Below are 20,154 nucleotides of genomic sequence, written 5' to 3'. Positions count from 1 at the left end.
CCCCCTAGGTAAGCTTTCTGCACCTGTGGTGTCTCAGAGGGCTCTGCACCTTTGCCCCCTCTGTCTCCCCCTTAACCCCTTATGGTGAGACTTTATTTTGTTTTATTGATATAATTTATTTATTTCAGCAAGATAAACGTTGAAACGCAGACCCTGAGAGATGAACAATATTAACAAGGGAGTTTTGTTTTGTCTTGCAGTGTCTTTCAGTGAAGAATGTGGAGTCAAAGGTCAGAGCAGGGATATGCCAGCTCAGGTAAAAAAACAAAAACAAAAACAAAAAAAAGCAGCGGTGACCACGGCCTGTTTGAGTCCTTTCTCTGCCTACGAGATTCTCTTCATCTGGTCCACATGCCAGATTCCTGCTCCCTCTTCGTGGCCCAGAAACAGACCTGATGGTTTCTTCCCTCTTCCTGATAGATAATTTGTAGTGCTAAATTCACATTTATCTCATGGTAAAAACGATGTGTTTACATACACAGCCGTCTTTCCTAACGAGTTTGCTTATTAAGGGCAATTACCATGACTTTTTGCTCAAAAATGCTCAAAATGCTCAAAAATATCTATAGAGTCTCAAAATGGTACAGGAGAAGAAATGCAGAACTTTGAAGAGAAAAGGAAGATAAAAAAGGAAGGAGGAAAAAGTAAGGTGGCTTGGATGGGAATGATGAGAAGGAAAACAAAAAAAGGGTTTCGGTTGGCTGTTCCAGGTGAAAACATCAGATATTCTAAACACTATAACTCGAGGTTTTTCTAGAGTTGACACACACTTCCACCAAACGAGGATTGATTTACATGCTTGGCTGAGAAATAGAACTGGTAATGAGTTTGTTTTAGCCACCGTGAGACCTCTGTGCCATCAGAAAAGGCCACATAGGGGCGCCTGGGTGGCTCAGTCCATTGAGTGTCCGACTCTTCATTTGGGCTCAGGTCATGATCCTGGGGTCGTGGGATCCAGCCCGTGTTGGGCCCCATGTTGGGTTCCACACTGGGCACTGGGCGTGGAGGCTGCTTAAGATTCTCTCTCTCCCTCTGCCCCTTTCCCCAGCCTGTGTGCACTCTCTCTAAAATTAAAAAGAAGGCGGGGGAGGAGGAGGAGGAGGAGGAGGAGGAGAAGAAACAGCCAAATATCCTACTTCAAAAATTTTCCTCTTCATTGTGTCCAGTAAAATTTTGTGACCATTTATGGAGTGATAGAATTTTAAATAGTTGAACAAGAAACTTTCTCACAATTTTGACCTGTGGGTCTCTTCACTATTTGCTTGTTTCTCCCCAGTTTCCATTTCTATTTCTGGTGCAAACTGAAAAGATCCATATCCTTAAAAAGCCCTGTAAGTGATTTTATCCATAACTTAAATACGGCCCACTCTTGCGTCTTCTGTCACAACCAAGTTATGGTTCATGTAACAATTTTGTGAATTTTTACTTATTTATTTATTTTGCCTGGATAACACATTTCCTTGCCTCTGAATATTCGTGAGTATCGAGGTCCTCCCTGGTCCTATCTCCCAGCCCCCAGGTCCCCGAGCACAGGCTGTTGCTTTACATTGTGGACGCAGATTGAATAAGCTTTTTAAAAATCTTTGAAGAGAAAGGAAAAGAGTTTCATTTGAGCGCAAGTTAGTTCAGGTGCCTGGGATACACAAACCTTGCAAAGAAGAGAGAGCTCTTAGGAAGGGACATTTGGTGCAGTTATATATGTTTTTTACATTTTAAAAAGTTACGGGGGCGCCTGGGTGGCTCATTCAGTTAAGCACCAGACTTTGGCTCAGGTCAGGGTCTCGCGGTTCATGGATTCAAGCCCTGTCAGGTTCTGTGCTGACAGCTCAGAGCCTGGGGCCCGCTTCAGATTCTGTGTCTCCCTCTCTCTCTGCCCCTCCCCTACTCATGCTCTGTCTCTCTCTCTCAAAAATAAATAAACATTTAAAAAAATTTTAATGTTACAAATCATGATGATGAAGAACACTCTAGAAAGTTAGACTTTATCTTACATTTTTAGTATGTGCAACGCTGCGTGACTTTGATCTTACAGGAACCAGGGAGGTTTTGAAACTTACCTTTATGTTAGGAATGCTCCTTTTTGGTTATTATTATTTTTTTAAATAAAGCAGATGCACCGTGTGTGTTCAAGGCAGAAATAGAGCCCCTGCTTTGAGGTTTTGTTGAGTCATTTTGACCTTGGTAAATGTTAAAGCATGGCTTCCCCGGAAGCCCAGAAGCAGGGCCCATAAACATGAAAAGTTGACAATTTTCTTTGTTTTACGAATGTTGTTAGTTTCTTCAAAAACTAGAGTGACTCACATTCTCTTCTTTGCCAGATACCATTCGAGGTGAACATGTGGAGAGGACCCTACCCCTTCCCAGGTAGCGAAAACGGCCAGAGAGGTCTGTCCTTTGCTTCAGATATTGGAAGCTAATCTATGTCATACCCAATAGTAGCAGTGAAACCTTGGTCTGTGAGCCTAATTCGTTTCAGAAACATGCTTGTGATCTAAAGCACTTCATTGCAAATATATCCAATGTGTATTTGTATATTCAAGCGAATTTCAAAACCATTGGCTCAGTTGTGATCACCTGACGTTCGGGGTCACGTACAACTCGTTTTGTAAGACATCGCTCATGTATCAAGTGAAAATTTATCAGAAACGTTTGCTTGTCTTGTGAAACGTTTGCGGAACAAGATACTTGCAATCCCAGGTTTTACCGTATATGTATTTTAGGATGGGTCTGGCCACATACCACAGCTATGTCAGAAAGACCAACCATGTGATCTAGGGTGGGGGCTTTAGGTCATGCTCTCAGGCAGCCTGGAGAGTGAGTTCAAGCACATGCGTAATCGATCACTTATGCCTGTACAATGAAGCCCGGTAAAAACTCTGGGCACAGAAACTCAGGTGAATTTCCTGAGCTAACAATAAATACCCTGTGCATTGTCACACGTCGATGCAGAACGATCGCTTATCCTGAGGATGACAGCAATTTCATTTGGAACTCTGCCAGAGTCTACTGGATGGGTGTCTCCTTTTGGCTGATTTTAATTTGTGTCCTCTCCCTTTAATACACTGTAACCAATGAGTATAATAGCTCTGATGAGCTCCGGGACCCCTTTTAGCAAATTATCGAGCCCAATGGTGTTTTGCAGAACGAAAACTTGCAAATGTGTGTCAGAAGTGAGAGAAACCTAGGGACTGTGCCCTCACACTTTGCTGTTTGGCCAACTCCAGGTAGAGGAGTCAGGTAGAAATCTCCCCCCGGATCTGACAGTGCTTCCCATGAAACGTATCAATAGTAACATAGGGAATAAGCTTAATTATTTCTAACACCCTCTTTTTACAATATTAAGGAGCAAATCGTGGCTGATTCTCTAGGAGCCCTCTGGGAAGTCTCAGTCAGTGTTAGGTGCAAACTGCGTCGGGAGTTGAAGCGAGGAGAAAAAAATGTCAAAAGTTTCCAGGTAGTAACACCTAATTAAATAGGTTCGCAAGTTCATACTTGGCTACCTATTTAACCAAGTGACGATAAGATCTTAAAGGTAAACACAGGGGACTTTCAGTTTCTGCTCCAACGTGTAAACAGTTTGGGAGCCATCACTCTCATCCTCACCACAAGAGAAAAGCTGAAAATCAATACTTCTCCCTAGATGTATCAGGATATTGAGGTCACAGGGCGACCTGGTAACCCAAAACCTGGAGAGGAAGGAGAGGGGCAGAGGGAGTCACGGTCACTGATCACAGTCCGTGAGAATCACAGAAGGTGGAATCACAGCCAATGCTCAAGGAAGCCCCAGAAGGTGGAAACGGAGCGGGAGACAACTAACAAAACAAAGAACAAGGGAAATGAATGGAAAATGTTTACAAATACGGATGTCCTTGACTTGCAGTGGGGTTACGTCCTGCTAAACCCATCATAAATGGAAAATATAAGTTACAAATGCATTTAACGCACTTCCTACAGGACATCAGTTTCGCTCGCCTCAAATGTGTTCAGAATGCTCCCATCAGCCTACAGTTGGGCAAAATCATCTAACACCCAGCTTATTTTATACTAAAGTGTTGAATGTCTCATGTAATTCACTCAATGCTGTGCTGAAAGTGACCAGCAGAACGGGGTCAGAATGATCGTGATGCTTCCCAGCATCACGAGAGAGGACCTCACCCACGTCACAGCCTGGAAAAAGATCGAAATCCAAAGTCCGCTTCCTCCTGAACGTGTATGGCTCTTGCACCAACGTAAACGGAACCATCATAAATGGGGACTGTCTGTGCGGTACTCCCTCCGTACGCGTGGTTCCACTTTTGACAGTTTCCGCTGCCCGCGGTCAGCTGAGGTCTGGAGGCAGACGACCCTCCTTGTGACATGTCATCAGAAGGTCAAGAGCAGCCTAACGCCTACATCGCAGTGGCTGCCTCATTCAACCACTGCATGTTTCAAAGCGTATGGGCCTGTACAACACAAAGAGTAAATCCTAGGAAACTATGGGCCTCGGCTGCCAACAATGTATCACTCTTGGTTTATCCATTGTAACAAATGTATCATACTAATGCAAGATGCTACTAAGAGAACAAGCTCTGAACTTGGGGGAATAGGGAATCTGGGAACTCCCTGAACTTTCTGCACAATTTTTTTGGTAAACCTAGAAAAGCTCTGAAGAATAGCCTATTTTAAAAAGTCAACATAGAAGGTAATGTCATTATAAATAACCGTAGCTGTGCCAAAGGTGGAAAGACTTTGTTATCTTACATAATCAAGGGCATACTAAAAACAGATAGTTGTAGGGGTTAAATTCTGCCATTTGGGGGAGGAAATGAACTGAATTGTCACCGTTGTGCCAAAGCATGGAATGGCGGGAGCTTTTGAAGGAGGCTTGGGGTGCATTTAGAGTTACCCATAATATCAAGGTGAAAAGCCAGAGCAAAATAACTGTCAAACAAAGAAGCAAAATTAGATCCTTACCGAGCTGCCCCAGACGAATGTCTGGAGCACCTGTATCAGCAGGTGGTCTCACTGGGATCGATCCCAGAGCCACCGTCAGGAAAGGACGACAGCAGGCTGGGAGCCCTGAGCGTCTGGGTGGATGAGACGGGTGTCCCAGGTGGGCTTTTACTCCCGTGTGACCCAGGACACCAAACGGCCAAAGACAAAAGCCAGAGAGATGAGGACACCGACTTTCTTTAGGCCCTCGTGATGGGGAGAGTGCCCCAGAATGCGGGATCGCGGCGTTCTCTGCAGGGTGGTTTGCCTTAGACTGTTATAGGGAATATACACAGCGTCCACATGAGGTTGTGTGGAATCGTTTAGCAATTGGGGAAGTTTCAATCAGATGAGTGGGAAGTGTTCAGTTGTGTGTCTGGCTACTTTCAAGGGGATTGTACAGAGTTCACACAGCAGGCCTGGGGCTGCTGTCCTTAGAAGGGCCTGCTTGCAGGATGGGCCTGTGGCTGGCATCTGGGAACTTAGATTTTAAGAGATTCCGACCGTTTCCCAAATGGCGGGAGCGCCTCACTGTGCCTGAGCTGTTCATGCAACGCATACAGTTCTGCCGAACACCTGCCTTCTTCCTGGGTCTGCAGTTTCGATATACGCTAGGCAGTCTCCCCCCACCCCCAAGTATTTGGGCACCGGGTCTCTGACGAACTTCCCTGGTGGACATTTTCCGTGTCTTGTCACAATTTTCGGCTGTGGGAATTAAGCCTGTCCTCTGTGACTCGCCCCTGGTATCCCCCAGATTTTGCGCCTGGTGCCTTTTTCCTTTGCTGAATTTTGCTGTGATAAATCATAGCTATGAGGACACCTATATGCTGAGTCTCGTGAGTCTTTCTCGAATCATTGAACGGGGGGTGGGGGTGGGGCGACAGAGGGACAAACAGTTCTCATCTTGGTCAATCACTCATGTCACAAAGGACAAGAACTTGGCGAGGAGTGACAGGGGAAGGGTCTGTGTTTGGTCTTACCAGCAGGTTTGGGCAAAAGAGGAAAGATTTGTGTTTGGGCTTGTCCGCGCTTAAATACTATGATGATGTTTTGCATTATATAGGAGGTGGGGTTTGTTGACTGCAAGTTGCTCGTATAATTTTTGATACAGGGTATGCTAAATTTATTTTTTTCAGTTATCCAAATAACAGATACCCCCATAGTGTAACTATTTTAAACAATACAGAGAAACACCAAAAATATCTTATTCTCCCCTCTGTTAATAATTAATATCATTAGTCATCAAAAAAAAGTACAAGTGAAAATCACAAAGAAACTGCACGACATCCTGGCCTGAATAGCCAAAATTAGAATGGCTGACAATATCCAGTACTGGCTAGTCTATGAAGTAACCAGAAGCCTCACACATCGCGGTTAAGAGTGTATACACTTACTACGTGCATTTTGGAAAACTGTTTAGCAACATCTAATAAAGTTAAACATACATATATCCTGTGACCCAGCAATTTCATATTCTATCTGTGTATTTATGTATCTAGGTATTTATCTATGTATCTATCCATATACCTTTGTATCTATCTATGTATCTATCTGTGTCTGTATCTATTTATATGATGAATGAGTGCTCATGTTCACCTGAAACCATGCACAAGACGGTTCAGTGGCTTTTGTAGCCTAGAACTGGAAACCAAATGCCATCATCAGCATTAGAATGAACCAGTGAGTTGTGGTGTAACCAAATGGAAGTTGATGTAAAGGAACAAACTGTCGTCACAGATAAAAACACAGATGAATCTCAAAGTCAATATTGAGTGAAAGAAACCGGACATAAGAATGCAGATTCAATTTGTTTTAATGTGTATGAAGACACAGTAAAGGACAGCACATACAGTGAGAGCCCGGACCAGGGGCTGACTTTGGGAGGACAGCAAATGAGAGGGAGTCTGACAGTGCTCAGGTGCTTACACAGGGTGTGTAAAAATCATCAAGCTGTGCACTTAAGATGTGCATACTTTACGCTATGTAATTTATACTTTCATAAAATGAAAGGGGAAAGGAATAAAAACAACTGAAAGAATAAAAAAATTGGGGGGGGGGGGTCCAAACTAGAAATCACCCCAAATGGCGTTTTCTTGAATTCTTCCAGCAGGAAGCTTTGAATCCCTACACTCCCACGGCTATCTAATTCATACATTAGAAACCCTGTACAAAATTTTCTTTATCACCTTTTGTTCTTCCTACAATACTCAGGAAACCTTGAATATGTTCACACATTGTGTAAATTTGTTAAACTTTTTTTTTTGTATAGTTAACATACAGTATTGTATTAGTTTCAGGTGTACAATATAGTGACCCTCCCCCCGCCGGTCTGATTTCTATGTCCGTAGGATTAGTTTTGAAATGGGCAAAATGTAACATTTTCAGAAGATTATTTTTGAGTTACATTTTCAGAAAACAACACAAAAAATTTGCTGACTTTCCTGAAACGTATCATCCTAAAAAGCAAATAGCCTGTTCAGAAAAGCTTATTTAAGGAGTAATTGACAAGAAATGCTCTTAGGGCTCGCCGAGATAGCTCAGTTGGGAGAGCGTTAGACTGAAGATCTAAAGGTCCCTGGTTCGATCCCGGGTCTCGGCAGGTCTCTTTTGCAAATGTTGACTTTCCTATTACTGATGGGCCTCGGAAACCGTGAACCCGTAGCAAATGTCAGTCACCCTCAAATTAAGTTCAGTCCACAGCACCATTTATGTGGAAAGGAACTGCATACACTCACCCTTACTTTATTGGAAAGGGCTTTTGTAAACTCTGGCAAAACGCAGTTCTACATCTATACACTAAGTTCCTCCGGTTCCTTCAGGTAAAGAGAGCTCAGTGCCTTTTTCAGAGCACTGGGGTGTTATTAAATGCATCTATAAGAATCAGGGCATGCGCACTTTGAGTTCTTCACTTAATTACCTCTGTTTCTGCTTTCACTTAGGGTCCTTACACGGTCAGCACTTTGAATCCCGTAAGAAGTTTTGCTTACTTTATACAGCATTTTGGGTTTCAGCTCTAGGGACAGTCCTAGTGCGTCATTTTGCTGTGCAGAAAGGCGAGAATGATAGTTTAAGCATAAATTGAATTTTATTTATTTTTAAAGAACCTCTGGTTTATTTTTTAAAATATAATTTATTGTCAAATTGGCTTCTGTACAACGCCCAATGCTCATCCCAACAAGTGCCCTCCTCCATGCCCATCACCCACTTTCCCCTCTCCCCCCCCACACATGAACTCAATTTCACTAGTATTTATTAAGATTATACGTGACTATATATATGCTATAAAATATCACAGGAATTGTGAACATTGATCTATCATTTTTCCCAAGACAGTGCTGGATTCTTAACGGAATCTAATCTGGAACATAACGCGCATCGTGTGAAATTCTCTTACAAGACATTTGCTGCACACGCTACAACATATGGCCGAGGCTGTAGGTGGGGACGTTAAAGGAAGGCTTGACTAGGGGTAGGATATTTTGGGGGGGGGGGGAAAGGAAGCAGACGAGCGCTCTGGTGGTCTCCGAGGACGATCTGAGGGTAGAGTCTAGGATCGATGGATTCGTTCTATACCATCATGTTAAAGGACGGGTCTTTTCACGAGCCCCTCTTCTGATCCGGAATCGCTACGTTCACACGCAATATTTCACTTAAAAGCAGGCACGGAAAAATACAGTTGTGGGCGTGGGACCTTCGGTCCACGTGGGCAGGTGACTGAGGTGGGGTGAGGACAGCTGACCCACACCCTAGGTTTCCCCAGCTGGGAGGGGCTGGGTCTGCAGGGGAGCGAGGGCGGGGCCCGCGGTGGTCCCGGAGACCCAAGGGCGGGGTCGGAAAAGTCAGGGGGCCGGGCCGCCCTGGAAACTCCGTTCTTCCCGGAGGAAGGAGTCCAGGGTAATCCCTTCGGCGTTCCAAGGCCCGGAAACCAGCGACGTGCGTCGCGGCGGCTTTGCCTGCCGAGCCCGGAGCCCGGGACGCGGTCGGGGGGCGCGGCTGCCGTGCGGACCCCGGGGTCAGGTCGCGGCGGGGCGCGCGGCTCCCCGCGACGACGAGGAGGACGCAGACCGCGGAGGCCACCTCGGGGACTCGGAAGGCCTGGGCCCCCAGCCTCTATCCGTCGACCCTGCACACTTCCAGAGCGGACCCTGGAGGCGCGTGCTTCTGTCCTGCGCCAGCGTCGGCTTTGAACCCAACAGTCGTCATCACCTGTTGATTCTCTTAGCTCTAAATAAAAGTATTCTCGGACAAGTATTCTCAGCACGAAAGGTCGACAAATAGGTGGGGAGTAACTCACGCCGGGAACACCTTCGACCTGTCTTCGGGGGACCGGCCAGGAGGCTCGTGGGACGCCCAGCGCGCAGCTGGCTGACTCCGGGGTCCCCCCCGCCCCCGGCTCGCACGCCGCGATCCGAGGGACACCCGGCAGGTGCCGTCGGCGGAGAATTAACAGCCGGGCGCCGCCTGCCCCTCGCCCTCTGCAAACCTCCGCGGCCCTGCTCTCCCGCCCCCAAGCAGGACAACTCACGGTGGTGACCCGTGCTGCTGGGGGCCGCCGTCCCGGCTCCTGACGTCGGGGCAGGTGTCTGCGGGGCTTCAGAGACCGGGGCACAGCGCCTTTCCTGCGTCGCGCTCGTCTGCGTTTCCTTGCCTGGAACCGACCCGAACTGGACGCGTCACTAAGGTCCAAGTCCTGGGAGAGAAGTTTGCGACGTGTGATCCGGAGCTTCCGACTCGCCTCTAAACAGGGGACACTGCCTTCACCACAACCGAAAATCCCGGCCCGGTGCCCTCTCCACAAATAGGCTGGACCCAGCGTCTGCACAAGTCTCTCCGTGGATTTCCTAGTCCCAATCCGAAGAGCTGAGAGTGTAGACTTCTCATTACAGGCTATGGATACGGTTCAAAACGGTCCTTAGCAGCGAGAGGAGAAAAAGAAGGCCTTCCCCTTAGTTTTGGGCAAACAAAACTGTGGATGAACTTATTCTTTTAGAAAGCATCCCCCGTCGGGTGGCCGGTTAGCTCAGTTGGTTAGAGCGTGGTGCTAATAACGCCAAGGTCGCGGGTTCGATCCCCGTACGGGCCACGCAGCGTGACCTCTTTTGGCCTTCCCGCCGCGTGGACTTGGCCAACTCACTCGTCGGACCCCAAATCGCCGCTAATCAGAATCCGAAGTTCGGACCTTCCTCCTCCCGACGAGAAGGCTGTGTATTTTTGCTTCGCTTCGCTTGTTCTTAATTAAAAGTAACCACACCCGCTGCGAAGTCTCCTGAAGCAACCCGAGGGAGTGGTGTGGGAACGAGGCGGCTGTGTCTTAGGAAAGGGGGGCGTCAAGGACCGTTGTAGCAATGCGCCTGCTCGGTTTTCGGTGAAACTCCAGGAGACGGTATCATCCGGGCGCGTAAGAGAAGCTGCTAGAGAGAAAAGGAGGCAGGCGGAGGCTGGCGGCGACCCGGTTGGCTGGGGCAGCGACACACGGGCTTTGCTCCGGTCGGGTCTCCGCCCCTGCACCTGCGGGTCCCCGGCCAGGCTGCACCCGCTTTCTCCGGCTCGGTCCCCGCCCCTGCACCTGCCCGCACCCGGCGGGGCTGCGCACCCGCTTTCCTCGGTCCCGTCCCCGCCCGCCAAGGCGCACGCGCTGACCGCAATTCACCTGCCAGGCCCAGCGAGGAGACAAGCCACACATTGGGAAATCGGTCCACGTATGAGGATGATCTTCTGGGCTGGTTTGAAGAATTTCCCCCACTTGGCAGTGATTCCCCCCCCCCCCCCCCAGCCTCTCTGCTGGGCCCCGACGCACAGGGAGGAGGCAGGTCTGTTGAGAGCCCCCTCCCCACCCCTCCCCCACCCCCGGGAGCTGCCACCTCCCAGGTCTTCCTCATCTTCTCCCGCTGTTTACTTTTGTAAGAGAAGGGATTCCTGTCGGCTCTTCGTCCCTCGGGGGCAGCGGCGTCTGTCCCCACGATGGCCTGGCCGGGCACGTGGGGACATGTCGGGGAGGAGTGGGGACTGCGGCCGTCCATCAGGGCCAAGCTCTAAGGGGCCCCACTGAGGCAAAGAGCCGCTGGCACCCGTGTCCCCACAGCCCAACCTTCCTTGAGGGGTTCCCCAGGAGGGGTTCCCTTTCTTGGCTGGTAGCCATGGGAGGAAGCAGCTCGCAGGAGAGACCTCTGGGGTGAGGACCCTTCCCACGGGGAAAAACGTGGGTGGAGAAGATACTGGAAGAACAGCTTTTATTTTTTAGAGCTTCTTTGATTTTAAAACCTTCCTTCTAACGGTCTTTTTCGGCCAATCTCCTGTCTCAAGTTCAAGAGATGAAGGCAGAAAAAGCTTAGAGGATGGTTCCTTCGTTGCTTCTGCCGCGTCTCTTTCAGACCCAACCCACAGCCGATGTGGGATAGCATCGCCAGGGGGAAGGATCATGTTCCAGGAAAATGTGTTCGGAGGACTGTGAGGATTGTTCCAATCTTTCTTTTTTCTTTTTCTTTTTTTTATAGGTACCTAGAGAGCGTGAAGAGAAAAAAGTGAGCCCGACGAGCCAGCCAGGAGTCGAACCTAGAATCTTCTGATCCGTAGTCAGACGCGTTATCCATTGCGCCACTGGCCCGCGCCTGCTCAGGTGGCCTCAGTGTTAATATTTTCGTTACTTTACACAATTCACACCAGACGAGGAAGTGGTTGACTAGGAACAAAATCTGTACCAATTCTGGGAAAGCATAATTGATTTTATGACTTGCTTGCACAACACATTTACATAAAATGTTTTCATTGAAGACAGAGGGCGACCTGCACTTCTCTGACTGTCCCCATGGGACGCTTGTTTGGTGCTTCGGGGCTGTTTGCTTTGCTTCGTTTTGGTTTGGCTTCTGCTTGAACAAATCTCCACGGACGCAGGGTTCACGTTCCCTCTGGACTCTGTCTTCACTCCAGCTTATCCTGGTGCCTGGCTTTGGGGCTCTTCCTCACCGCCCCGCCCGCAGACGTCGCCCACAAACTGCAAGAAACACCGGATGCAACAAGGAGGCGAGAATTCAGTGGAAATATACATTTTAAGATTCGCATTTGACGGAGAAGCTTGGAAACCAGGAACTCATTTACTAACAAACACAAAATTGGCTTAAATTGTGCTTGGCTCTTCGAGGGAGGCAGGATAGTCGCCAGCGTGAGCAGGCGTTCGTCAGGTTTCACAGCCTCACGATCAGGCAGCCGGTGTTTTTGAGCTCTCCAAGGCGGGATCTCGGCGTGGACGGTGGAGACGCGGAAATCTGGAGGTTCTCAGGCGCCCAGACCAGGGAAGGGGAGGGTGGAAGTCAGACCGGGCTGGTGGCCCAGGCACCTCAAACATTCAGGGCTATGAATCGGGACCGTGGCTGAAGGGAGGGGGCCGGTTGGGACCCTCACCAAAAAGCTGCAACGCTGTGAGCAGGATTTGAACCTGCGCGGGGAGACCCCATTGGATTTCGAGTCCAACGCCTTAACCACTCGGCCATCACAGCCCCCGTGGAGAAGGCCTCACTCGCTGGACTGAAGACAAGTGTCTGTCGTTGACCGGGCGGCGTGGCAGAAGAGATAGGGGTGGCTGATGCCGGAGGGTCCCCTCAAAACCTTCTTCAGCTTCATGGCTCTTTCAACTTTTCAGGTATTTAGGCAAAAATCTTGGCAACACGCTTGACTTCAATTATTCTTTCATTCCACACAGGTGCGGGAATTCTCTTTCCCTCTGCCCTCAGAAGCACCTAGATCCGAAAACGCTCTCACCACCCAGCTGCTAGCGGCCTGGTGCACAGCGCCTGCACGTCTCACGCGGAATATGCTGCAAGCATCTCCTAACGGGTCCCGCATCCGGCCTTTCCAGCCCTCACCGAACACTCCACCATGAGCGGCCAGGGGATCTTTCTGAACCTACTCCACTGGATGGCCCAGCTGTGCTCACAACTCAGTGGCGTCTCCTCCTTTCATCGGAGTAAGCGCCCAAGTCCCCACCTGGGTTTCCGGGCCCCTGAAGACCTCGGGTGTCACCCTGCGCCCCTGCTCACCCGGCTGCAGTCGCTGTCAGCCTTGCTCTTCGCTGGAAGCATCAGGCTCCTCGCTGTCCCGTGCTTTGCCCTGCCCGGTCCCAGCCCCTTACCTACGGCAGGCGTTTCCTCAAATAACACCTGAAACTCACACCTGAAACTTTCACCTCCCCTCTTTCCAGTGCTTCTCCTCATTCTCTGCTTTATTTTCCCCCATGTCACTCATAATCACTGTAACACACTGTATAACTTATTTGTTTTGGGTGGGACCATGTGAGTTAGTTCATGGGACCATGGGACCGTGTGTTGAAATGTGAGTACTCCTGGCTCCCCATTACACGCTTATCCCTTCACATCCTTTTGGATATGCGTGTATTTTCTTCAAATTCCCAAGGCCCCGATGTTCACAATTTCCATATGTAGGGAAGAAGAATGTTCCCTCTCTTCTCTTAGGCTGGGGGCTGGGGCCTACGAATGCAACTGACAAAAGACAGCCGAACCGGAGAAAAGGTTTACAAAGTTTGTTGACGTTGTTTTTTTTTCTTTCTTATTTTAATTTTACAGGCGTGAAGGCTTCACGTAAAAGAAGTGAGAACCCAAAGAAGCAGTTAGACTGGAAAGCTTTTATGCCATTTTAACAAAGGGTGATACGTTGTAGGGAAGCGGGTAGACCCAGAAAAGGGGAGCGTGGGCTCCAAGGGGCAACAGTTGTGGGAAGGAAAACAGCGGGGAAAGAATGGAAGAAGACCGGGTTGGTTCGCAGTTTATTTCCTCAGGCTCCTCTTGGCGCTGACTTCCTACCTCCAGTCATCGGGGTGGTTCTCTCTCTGGCAGGACATGGGGGGTGGGGGGAACCTTCACCAAGGGACACTTATGTCCTGTTTCAGGCACACAGGAGGACAGAGGGCTCTTCCTGTTTGCTTTTTCTCAGTTGCTCTCAGCTCAAGATCATCCTTATACTAAACTGACGTATTTGGGCGTAGCAAATGTTCGCGTGTGTTTTTAAGTCTGAGACCCCAGAAAGGAAGTGCAGGCTCACGTCTAAAAGGATGTAGGCTCAGGAGCAAAACAAAGGCCAGCAGCTGTTTCCGCCCGGTTTCGAACCGGGGACCTTTCGCGTGTTAGGCGAACGTGATAACCACTACACTACGGAAACCCCGTGACGGGAGAGCTTAGTAAAAGTAAATATTTCTTGATGCCCCCAGGTCTTTTTCGTAGGGGAGTTTCCCCTTTACAAAATTAACAATGTCCAATCCCAGGAGAAATGCGCTCACCAAATGTATCTACCATAATGTTCAGAGAAGCCTGTTTAGCCAAAAAAATTGGCAACTACCCCAGTGCCCATGAAGGCTTTCTACAGAAAATGACCCTTGATCTGAGACTTCATAGATGAAAAGACTATGAAGCATGATGCAGAGACGTCAGAAAGGGGGGTCTCGGCATTGGGAACTGAGTGGAGTGGGCATGACCTTGGGAGGCGGGGAATGGTGGGTGGGCGGGGATGGAGGCGGGGCGGGGGGGAAAGGTCAGGAGGCAGGTCGGTGGATATCCAAGGATTTGAAGGAGGGCATGGAAAGAAATGAGATTAAATGGGAATATGTGGGCCAGACCAGAGAAGATGAGGTGTGTGCCTTCCACAGAGGGGAAGGTATAATTTAATCTGAATGTGATGAGACAGGTTGGAGCCTAAGCTTTAATTCTTGGAGTGTAGATGTCATCAGTGAAGATTTCCTTAAAAAAAAAAAAAAATCAAGGTGTACTTTACACTATTAAAATGCACTAATCTTAAGGATACAGCTCAATGAAAAAAATAAAAGTCACATCACCTCATTGATTCAAGAAGCCCAGCAAATGACAGCCAGGATAATCATAAGGGAAATCATAACCACCTAAATTATATTGAAATGCTTGGAAACCAAAGATTTAAAAAATCTTAAAAAGGAGGTGGAGAGAAAAGATAATACATTTTAGGTTAAACAAAGGTTAAATGGAATAATAACTATTCAAAGAAACACAGAAAAAGAGGAACATAAAAAGGGGGGACAAATGGACAGAAAAATAACTTGACGATGGACTTAAATCCAAATATAAATAACTTCATATCATGTAAGTGGGATAAACACGTAATTAAGTGGCAGAGATCGGCTGGCAGAATAGCAAAATTGGAAAAACCGGAGCCAACTGCTCCCTGCTTACAAGAGACGCGCAAGATGACTAATGATGACAGGTTGAAGGTAGAGTGACGAGGGAAAGCTTACCTTGAGATCACTAGGCATCAGAAAGCTGGTGTGGCCATACGAATATCGGACCGAGTAGACCTGAAGGTAAAAAGCAAGACCAAGGTTAAAGAGAAACGTTCAGCAACAATTAAATGATCAATTCGCCAAGGACACTTGTTAATTCTTGGATGAAGCGAAACTGAGAAAATTAAAACAAGAAATAGAACAACCACGACCATGGTTGGTGATTCAAAAGACCCCTTGGAGTAGCTGGTGAGAAGCTGAAAGAAAACGGGAAATACGTAGGATATAGAAGATTTAGGCCACGGCTAGTAACTTAGCAATTTGACCTAATTAGCACTTTTAAGACACTACGCCTAACTCTTGCGGAATACACATTATTTTCAGGTGCACCTGAAAAATTCACCAAAACAGGGCCATCGAACAAGTCCCCCCAATTTTTAAAGGACTAAAATAAACCTTCAGATATTTTCTGACAACAGAATTAAACAGGAAGTCAGTAGCAGAAAAGTAGAAAATGCCCAGATATCGTGAAACTTCAGCATGGCTCTTCTATATAAGCCACAAGTCAAAGTCAAGGTATAATGGAAACCAGAAGGTAATTCTAACTAAAAGCAACTAGAACAATACTTAGTGGAAAATATACAGGTTTACATGCATATATTAGAAAAAGAAGAGAGGGTTAAAATTGGGAAATTTTAAGAAGGAAGTGGTGTCTTGTATTTTAAGACAGAGACTTTGGTGTGTCGAGAATGGCTTTCGATGGCTAATCTGGAAGACAGGGACAGCTAAGAGATGTTGAAGACCCAAAGAGGGACCAATAGAAGGACAGATGGCAAGGACATCTTACGCGTGTCGAAGGCACAATCAACAAGACTTTGTGGTGACTTCATGGTGGGAAAGGCAATGGGAGGAATCGAGGTTAATTTTAGCCACAGGTTTCCAATGGGATTGATGTCAGTTGAGTTTAGGGCGCACTGTGCTAATAGTGCCTATGTGAAATCTAAGTGCAGATGGAAATAATGAGTTTCAAGCTTGGGTGAGATCTGTTTTGGATGTGGATATTTGGGGGGATCAGCTCCAGGCAGGCCGCCAAGATGCTTAGGTAGGGTTGATGAAGAAATTCTAAAGGATGAAGGATCAACTCCAGAGATTCTGCAATGGGTCAGCGCTGGGGACATCAGCCCTGGAAAGCGCCAAGGTGCTTGAGATTTTTTCCAGGTGTAATCATGGTGTAGGTACAAGGCTCAAGAACTTAAAACTTAGCCATCTGAGAGTGTTCGACACTCCGAAGTTTGATGTGCTGTTTATGTGGAATTGTAGACACAGACTCAGCATTAAACAATACTAACACAGAGAAGAAAGTGTGACAACAGGGAACAGGGACAGATGAATCCAGAAGATCTCAGCTGAGTCTGCTGAGTAATGATTTGCGCAAGTAATTATCTACAGGGTGGTCATTACCGCATTCATTTCACACCTAAGCTTTCCTGGTGAAAGCTGGACATCCTTCCCAAACATTTCCCTTTCTCCAACAGTTTTCATCATCACCATACTTTACCTTTCACCTTTTAATGGACATTTCATTCAGATGAATTCACCAACCTCTCCAGTGCCCAATTTTAGCAACGAATACCTGAACACGAAGAAGAAAGAAGCACACAGCTGACCTAAAACACCACCATGCCTCCTGTAAGAGCACAGAAGAGAGCTGTCTGTTTGAGGATCCCAAGCCAGGGAACATTTAATAGGGGAGGAGGTTTGAATAAAGAATAACTTATGTCAGGAAATAAATGGTATTTAGTTAGAACTCTCTTCAGCAAAGACACAATTTTGAATGTTCGGGACTTGATTCAAATTATCTTATAGAGGAACTACCTTTTATTTTCTAGGCCTGTTAACCGCTCAACTCTTATGGAGTCCATTAGATTCAAATCCACTTTAAGGAGTTTTAATAAAATGTTAGTCTTCTAACACCTTTGCATTTCCTGATGCTCAAAAATCAACAAGAAAGTAATCAATCCTTTCTTAGTCATCAGTAATTTCTTAGTAATACAATATTTGAAAGGGTATTTTCACAGTGGTTGAATCTCTGCCACTTGATCTCAAATGGCAGGGCAGAGGGGCAAACCTCAGCTAGGCTAGGTGAGGCTCCTTGCCTTTTCCTGATATATCACCCCTAGAACAGATATTCTGAGTCTTTAAATTACTCTTACGATGTATAGGATATGCGTCTCAAAGGCGTGAGTATTCCCCAGGTAAATTCAAGTTGGTACCTACCCACTCGGAGAAAACATGGGAGGTTAAATCACAAAAGCCAGAAAGAAAGCTGAGGCACAGGCCCCGCTGGGATTCGAACCCAGGATCTCCTGTTTACTAGACAGGCGCTTTAACCAGCTAAGCCACGGAACCAGGTGCAGTGGGCCCCTAAATTACATATTATTTCAGTATGATTTCACACACCTCAACTGTAATGAACTTAGTAACTAGTTCACCAGATGTTTCAGAAACGAAAGAACAGACATGTCTCAGTCAAAACCAAAGAAGAATGTTCTCTTGGAAGGATGAACAGATTGAAGTGGATTGAAGTGATTGTCTCTTTGTGGATCACTGTTTCAAGGTGGACACCACTAGACCCACTGAAGTCTGTTGGGGACACAGACCTTTGTTGAACCCTAAAGGAAAAATGACTTGACTTTCTACTAACCATCCTTTTCTCTTAACCACACCTGCTCTCTCCTCTATTAGTGTGGAAAAGGAGAGGTCGCTGGTCAAAGATTAGCACGTGTCTGACACATGGCTCTGAAAGAACTGTGAGGAGTTGTTTGCGCCTGTCAGATGGCCCTCCAAAATGGTGGCACTCCTTTCTCCACTCACAGATGTTGACTGCCCATGGTTCACTCGCGGCTGGGTTGGTCTCTGGGAACTTCCTCCACAGAAGAGGCACCTTGCTCAAAGTTACACCCACCTTCGAGGGGTGCTCACATCCAAGACTGGGTGGTGTTAGAGTACAAATCTTCCCCTCACCCTCCTCCGCCTCAACGCAGGGCGTCCCTGAAGCGCCATTCCAAGCTCAAATCCCCCTGAGACGTCAGCTTGAGGCCTCCGTTAAACTACACGCAGCTCAGCTTCTGCCTCTTCCCAATCCAGCTTCCCTCACCCTCTCGTATTTACTGATTCTGAGAGCCTTCCCCATGAACTCAGAGCGTTTCCCAGGGAACTGACCCTTGACAAAAGGCAAGTAACGACTGATGCGTACTTTGGTCTCTAGAGGTCAAAGTGAAGTCTGAATGGGGTCCAGACTTTCAGAAATCATTTACCATAGCAAGTGCCCCGGGAAAACAAGAATGATAATGATATTAATCTTCTACTCTACAACCTTTCAGAATTCCCACCACAGAATAACAACAAAAAGTATGAAGATACCTGCTAGTTGCTTCAAACGGTATACAAAGTTGCCAAAAGAGTGCTAAATGGCCAGAAGAATGATTTATATGTATGATATTAAACGCAAATGCTTGAAATGGAAATTAGAAAAGAAAAGGCAAAGTTAGCTGGTCAAAGGGTATGGTTCTCATTTCTAGGGAGAAATAGCGCATATCAAGTCCTAAACACCTTACATACTATAGTGCATATCCGAGAGAAGCCCATATAATACATACACGTGCTCACAGGTACTTATAAATGGAGGGGAAAGAAGGCTTTGAGAATGTGCACAGACCGGTGAACTTCTGAAAATATTAGTACCCCTGGCTTAGAAAGCGCCGTGGTGGGAAGCCAGGGGGAAGCGGGACCTAGCAGAGAGCGGAGGATGGCAAGACTCCGCGTCCCGCGCCCCCTGCCGGCCCCTCCCGCGTGGGCGCGTCCCGGCAGGTGCATCAGGCCGTGCTGGGAAGGGCGCACCTGCTCCGAGGTTTCCCTCCTTCCTCCGGAGTCGCCCGACCGGGGCCTCGGCTCCTCCTCCGGTGTCGGTCCCGGCGCTGCTCCCAGGCCCAGGACGCGCCCCGCCTCCCCCTTCCCTCCGGCTGGGTTCGGGAGCTCAGGTCGCGCTCCGGGTCCCGGTGGGTCAGCAGCCCCGCAGACCCCAGCCGCGCTCTCGGGCGCCACCACGCGTCCGGGAGCCACACTGCAGCTCCAGCTCGGCGACACTGAGGGGCGGACTCCGCGCGGCGCTGCGCGGGGTCCGAGGTGCGGCGTCCCCAGGGTCCGGGCGGAGCCGGCCTGTCTCGACGGTCCCCGGGAGCGCCGAGGCGCCTGGATCCCGCTCCCTGACGTTGGCCTGAATCTTCTCGGGTTTTCCCGGAAGAAGCCCGATCCCTTGAGGCCGACTATGGAGCTTTCCCCCTCCCTTCTCCCCCCTCGGCCCCTCCACACGGGAAGGACGCGAGGAATAGGAGCGATCCTCTCTTCTTCCCGAGATTAGCCTCGAGGAGGCAATGCCGTTTGAGTGCCGTTTACTGTGGGAAAAGGCCCGCACGTGTCCTGGCCGGTTAGCTCAGTTGGTTAGAGCGTGGTGCTAATAACGCCAAGGTCGCGGGTTCGATCCCCGTACGGGCCAACTTTTGCGCTACACGCGGAGGGTACCCGCGGGCCTGCACACCCTCTGGGTGCGGGTTTTGCTGGGTGAGCGAGTCTCCGAACTTCTCTGCTGCGGTGCTGGCCCCCAAGGTGGGCACAGTCCCCGCCCCCAGCTTGCCGGTGCCCTGCACCTGTCTCGGCCCCCCCGCGCTCTCGCACACTAGCGGGGGCGACAGAGCAGAGGGCTTTGTTTTCCTGTGACGAAACTCTTCTGGAGGGAGAAAAACCTGAATTGTTTGTTTCCTCTGAAAACCAGTTGTGGAATCGCCCTTCCTACCGCTCACCGTGGGTCATTCTGCATGCCCCGGTTCAGTCTGAAAGACAGAAAGGACTACAAAATGAGAAAAATTTTC

At 48.3% G+C, this 20,154-nt stretch overlaps 7 non-coding genes across 7 annotated transcripts; 3 read left to right on the top strand and 4 right to left on the bottom strand.

Moving 5' to 3' along the window:
• Nucleotides 1-7,497: 7,497 nt before the first annotated feature.
• Nucleotides 7,498-7,570, top strand: TRNAF-GAA. Its single transcript has one exon. It is a non-coding gene; the product is annotated as a tRNA-Phe (tRNA).
• A 2,410-nt stretch (nt 7,571-9,980) lies between these two features.
• Nucleotides 9,981-10,054, top strand: TRNAI-AAU. Its single transcript has one exon. It is a non-coding gene; the product is annotated as a tRNA-Ile (tRNA).
• A 1,448-nt stretch (nt 10,055-11,502) lies between these two features.
• Nucleotides 11,503-11,575, bottom strand: TRNAR-ACG. The gene has a single exon. It is a non-coding gene; the product is annotated as a tRNA-Arg (tRNA).
• An 807-nt stretch (nt 11,576-12,382) lies between these two features.
• On the bottom strand, nt 12,383-12,464 carry TRNAS-CGA. The gene has a single exon. It is a non-coding gene; the product is annotated as a tRNA-Ser (tRNA).
• Nucleotides 12,465-14,066: 1,602 nt separating this feature from the next.
• Nucleotides 14,067-14,139, bottom strand: TRNAV-AAC. The gene has a single exon. It is a non-coding gene; the product is annotated as a tRNA-Val (tRNA).
• A 3,422-nt stretch (nt 14,140-17,561) lies between these two features.
• TRNAT-AGU lies at nt 17,562-17,635 on the bottom strand. The gene has a single exon. It is a non-coding gene; the product is annotated as a tRNA-Thr (tRNA).
• A 2,072-nt stretch (nt 17,636-19,707) lies between these two features.
• Nucleotides 19,708-19,781, top strand: TRNAI-AAU. Its single transcript has one exon. It is a non-coding gene; the product is annotated as a tRNA-Ile (tRNA).
• The last annotated feature ends 373 nt before the right edge of the window (nt 19,782-20,154 follow it).

This window comes from Prionailurus bengalensis, chromosome B2, assembly GCF_016509475.1.
Source record: "Prionailurus bengalensis isolate Pbe53 chromosome B2, Fcat_Pben_1.1_paternal_pri, whole genome shotgun sequence".
In the NCBI taxonomy this organism is placed as follows: domain Eukaryota; kingdom Metazoa; phylum Chordata; class Mammalia; order Carnivora; family Felidae; genus Prionailurus; species Prionailurus bengalensis.
This window is presented reverse-complemented; position numbering and strand designations above follow the sequence as displayed.